Genomic DNA, 6,000 nt, shown 5'->3' with positions numbered 1-6,000 from the left:
AGCCTCTCCGTAATGAATGACCAATGGGTTGATAAAAAAAATGAAGACTTATTGTTTTGATAAAAAAAAAAAATCACTTTAGCTTCTTTGGTGTTGCCGGAAATAATGTTTATGAGCTACTTGCAATTTTTTTTAGATCTCTTTCATTCCTTAAACTAATTTTTAATTTTAAGATCAATTTAGAAAATTTTAACCGCCGCAAAGATTTAATCTTTCAATTCTATTGGCTATTTAAGAGCTTCTGGAATAGGTAAAGAAGAGGATGATTCACCTGGCCAAAATTTGTTCAACCAGAATAGCCATATGCATTGCTGACCAATTGGACAAAGAAAGCGAAAATTGGAATTCTAGTTTTTTTTAATAAATATTAATTAATTACAGCCATACCCCTCATTTTTTGGTTGTTTAAGAAAAAAGTTAGATATTTTTGTCCACTAGCAAAGGTGTAGCTTGCTAAAAGACACCTTCTAATTTGAAGGTGGGTGTCTTATAGCAAAACCCATATATATATATATATATATATATATATATATATACTATCATATTTTATTGTAATAAACAAATTCATTAATAAATGGATTTTTTTATGTTTATAATTGAAATTTTTAGGGGTTAATTTAGAGAAAACTGTGATTGGACTATTTATATATTATATCATATATAAAATTTTCTCAAAACTCTATACTTTCATACTCCGCCGGCGGGTTTCTTACTACGATAGCAAGTCAGAGGGTAAACATATATTAGTTGATCAATGAGAATTCAATCTTTTCATACATAACAGGTGTGTTTGGTAACACAAATAAGCTAGCTTATAGCTTATTCTATGAGCTTATAAGCTTGTTTCAAAAAATTAGAGGTGTTTGGTAACAAGTTAATTTTTTTTACTAGGTTATAGCTTTTTTCCAGATGCTATTTTAAGTAGCGTTTGAGCTTATAGCTTATAGTTTTTTACACTTTATTTCAATTTTACCCTTTAATTTAATAACTACCCACTCTAAAAAATAAACTACCCACTATCAATTATGTCATTTTATATTTATTAACCACTTCAAAAGCTAATTTTACCAAACACTTTAATTTCAATTAGCTAGCTTTTCAGCTATCAGCTATCAGCTAGCTTATCAGCTATCAACTAGCTTATAGCTTATTTTTACCAAACAGACCCAACAATAACAATACAAATATAAGGGTAGTCCAACTAGTTGAACTAGTTGAGCTAAGGGTTAAAAAAAATGGGAGATTGAGAGTTCAAGTTCTAATAAGGTGTAAAAAATCTAACATAATATATAGTTAACCAACTAACAATTTGCCATTAAAAAAAATTAAAAAAATTACTACAATAAAATAAAGGCGTAATTTTTTTTTCAAAAAAAAAAGTGTAATAAGGATGATGCACAAGTTACATAGCTCAAAAATTTATAATAATTAATACTTTCTCCGTCCCAAATTATAAGGAGAAAAATCGCAATTTCTTTGCCCAAATTATAAGAGAAAAAAAAAACCAAAATTTCTCTTTTCCAATAATTATTTTTACTTATTTTCATAAAATTGCATTTAAGTTTCTTTCTCTACAATTTTATCAATAAGCAAATTAAATGGGTCCTACAATGAAAATTATTTGTACATCTTCCCATTAAATATTTTTAAGAAAATACAAAAACACATACTCCAAATTATAATGTTTTGATTTTTCTTAATAAGTGTGATTTTTGTTTTTTTCCTTACTATTTGAAACCGAGGGAGTAATTGCATATATTTTTTGGTTTTCTTCATATAATTAAAATTAGGGGGGGGGGGGGGGGGGGGTAATTAATAATTAAATTTTTGTGACCAAATAAATTTAGATTTTTCTTTTCATTCAAAAAATAAAAACTCAATATCAAATGGATATTTTTTTTAGGCTTAATTACATTTTTAGTCCCTTATCTTTATTTTAGATTTCAAGTTGGTCCCTTATCTTTTCTATAGGTTTTAAGTTGGTCCCTCCAGTCAAATTTTTCACTATTACCGTTAAATTTGGACACGTGTCCAAATTTAACGATAATGGGGAAAATTTTGACGGGAGGGACCAACATGAAACTTGCAGAAAAGATAAAGGATCAACTGAAACTTTTAATAGATAAGGGACCAACTTGAAACCTAAAATAAAGATAAGGGACCAAAAATGTAATTAAGCCTATTTTTTATCATTCTGATTGCAATTAAATTTATCAAAGCTATTAAATACTATCTTTGACCAATATTTTATTTCAAGACTAGATAACCGGTCCAAGAACCGGCCAATTAGAGGGAAACCAATTTCATCATTCACTAGTAGGACCCATTTAAAGCTCGCATTGATTGCCCAATCACAAAAATTGTCGATAAGAAGATTCAAACTTAAGACTTTGAGAATAACATACTAGAAGGTCCCAAGCCATGTAAATTTTGTTGACTACATGGTATAATAAATGCATGAAAATTTTTTTTAGGTCAAGTTGCATATGAACTTATTATATATAGCCTTAATAGTTAGTTGATTATTCACATAAAAAATCAATTTGAGGTTCTCATATTCTTCAATATCATCACCAAAATGAAACCCTCAACACTATCACCCTTATTCATCATTTGCTTGTGCCTCATATGTTTTGCTCCTATTCCAACATCATGTGGCAAATTGTATGAATCTTTATGCAATGAGGCAAACAAAGCTATCTATATCAAAGGATGCTTGGATATCTTTTGAAAGATGAGTCAAAAGTAATCTCAGCAACAAATTATCTTGACCTCTCTAAGTCTATCTTGGATCTTGCACTAGTTTTGACTACACAAGGTCAAATATTTATTCAGAAGAACCTCATTGAGAATCATCATCCAACTCAAGCTATTAAACAATGTGTGTAACATCCCGGATTTTTATCCAAGATATTTCTTAAAAACCATATTTAGTTAGAAAATGTGCCGCTATTTTTATTTTTAAATAAAATGGTTACAAAGATAATTGAAGTGAAATTCAGAGAAATATAAACTTAATTAAAAATGAACAATAGTTTGAAAATTCCAGCGGAAGAAAATACAACAGCAAATTATTTATTACATAAAATTCTCAATTTACAAAACCCAATTTTTCCCGTTCGTACGCACTTCAAGCATCACATCACATTCAATCAAAGCTTTCTCCTTGAGTACCTAAAATGTTGGTTGTAAGGGTCAATTTCCTTATCCATATTGAATCATACTCACCACAAGAAAATGTTACAAAATAATAACAAAACACTCCACCTTTCCAAAAACATATAATTATTAGTTTTCTAAAAGAGTTTGGTGATTAGAGCAAAAGTATAAGAAGTACCACAAAATAAACAAAGCAACCTATATTACAAATTGCACGACAAGTCGAGTAAAATAAGAGAAGCAACGATCGCAGTTTTACTACGGACTAACTATACTTTTTCTTTGTTTTTATTATAACTGTAATAATTATTTACAATTGTATTTTTTTTTCTCCCTTTCTATATGCAATGCAATGCAACTAAGACAATCCTATATGAGACAATGATCCGGATAAGAAAATCTGCCACACAGACTAAATAATAAGTTCTGCCACACAGGCTAAAAGTAAGTGCTGCCACACAGGCTTCTGCCACACAGGCTAAATAATAAGTTCTGCCACACAGGCTAAAAGTAAGTTCTGCCACACAGGCCCTAAAACTTGCCACACAGGCTCTAAACAGACTCTTCTCTACACATCTATATGATGCATGTCTTAATGTATAATAGATCATTTTATTCAAAAACCAACACACTATCGACATACTCTACGGCCGAGACTATGAATAAATCACATCATCTTATTCTTGCTTATTTATATATATTTTCATTGTTAATTGTTAATTTCATCAAGTGATAAAAAGTAGCAATCATCGAACATAATAATATACACATAATAATACACACATAGCGAACTAGAACATAGTTAAACATGTCAACATATATAGCAAACCAAGTATCACAAACGTGTGTGTATATATATATATTCTGATGCCTAAGCTTATTTGATTATTTAGTGTTATATGAAGTTGATTCTCTGATTTATTTTAAGTGACGAAGGATCTACTATTATCTCACAACAAATCCCTATGTAGCATGAATGTATGGGGAAAAAGCCCTTACCTTAGCGCTTTTCTACTCTAACACGAAGTCTTTAAGCTTTCCGCGTCACTCGTACAAAGAACGATTTAAACTCTAGTGGTACCAAGAAAATGAAAGGGCTGGTGTAGTGTTTTCTTGCTCTTTCTATTTCTCTTATATTTAGGAGTAAGGAATTGAGAGGAGGAGATGATCGGAACAATAGCATATGTGTCTTTAAATAATGGTATAACTCTATGACAATTCTTTTCACAAGGTTTAGGGAATTTGATGAAATAAATGTTACAATATTTTTATCCTATGTTAAGGTTCACGTATACAACATTCTAGAAGGGAGAGGAACATACAGTTTATGAGGATTGTATGGCTGCCAAGGTGGAATAGACTTGGGGGTTTGATTATTTGAAAGGAAGTAATTAAACATGGTATATGAAAGGGAATTATGATAAGAGCAAATCAATTGAAATAAGTGGAATTCATAGCATTTTATGATAATTGATTTTGCCAATGAAAATCATCCTGACCTCTTCAATCATTAAAATCAGCGTGAGTTATAAATAGAATGGAAAATAAATCCTCAAACTAAGTCAATCATCTACTATATAAATAGTATAACATGTTCACACAATTTGCACAATTATAGGACTTACAATTAAAGTATTCCGCTCCACATATATATTAAATCATCTTTTTATTTTATTGTATTTATTCTCACACTATGTTAATAAATCATGGAATAATTCACATTTTATTAAAACACATCAGCAATTTTTTTTTTTAAGGAAAAACACATCAGCAATTGGTCAATATAGGAATAATTCATAGATATATAAGGTCCAAAATAATTATTTTATCATTGTCACACCAAAACTAGAAAATAAAATAGCTAGGTGCACAAAATAGATAGAACACGATTCAAATTTTTATTACTTAAAAATTGAGGGCGTTACAATGTGTAAATGAATTCTATAATCAAACTATTAACTCACTAAGAAGTTCATTGGATGAGTTAGTTAAGAATCCTCAAGGTGCAAATAGGGATGCAAAACTTGCTGGTAATGGACCTGCAAATTGTGAGCAAGCTCTAAAAGCTGAAAAGTCAAAAAAAGATTATCCAATGCGTTATCTAAACAAGGAGATCTCCTTGATTTGTGAAATTTCTTTTTTAGCTACAAATCATCTTACACATAAAGTGGTTGAAGCTTATGAAATCAACAATAGGAAATTGTTGGCATGTTAATTTAGGAATTTTGATGTATAAACCAATAAAATTGTTCTTAGTAAAATTTCTATGTTATTATTTATTAAATAATTATTTCACCATTTCGCTTTTGGTCATCTAAATATTACTCCTTCCATTCCACTATAATAGTCGAAGATATGATAAATAAATAAAAAAAAATCATAATTTTACACAAATAAATTCAGATTTTTTTTATTTGATTTTTATATAATTTTTTTTTCCAAATTAAAGGGATAAAAACTACCAAATTACAAATATAAAAGTGAGAATAGATTCTTAATTATATGAAAAAAATTCAAAATGGATATATTATTGGCTAGGCTATATTACTTCTATTTTTAGTTTTTTTTTTTTGTTGTTTTCAACACCCGTATACATAAAAAAAAGGTTACTATTATGTTTCAAATGACTTTATTTTATATTATTGATAACATCTCAAAATATCATTTAGTTTAATAATTTAACAATTTAATTTTTATTTAGGTCTTTTTTTTATAAGAAACAATCTATATATATGTTCTAGATACAATTTTGTTGGCAAGGAGATACATTTTTTTTTATTCAATGAATTAAAAAATCAATTTTAAATTAAACTAGTATTTTTACCCGTGCGATGCATGGGG

The sequence above is a fragment of the Trifolium pratense genome, linkage group LG2 (genome assembly GCF_020283565.1).
Source record: "Trifolium pratense cultivar HEN17-A07 linkage group LG2, ARS_RC_1.1, whole genome shotgun sequence".
Lineage (NCBI taxonomy): Eukaryota > Viridiplantae > Streptophyta > Magnoliopsida > Fabales > Fabaceae > Trifolium > Trifolium pratense.
This window is presented reverse-complemented; position numbering follows the sequence as displayed.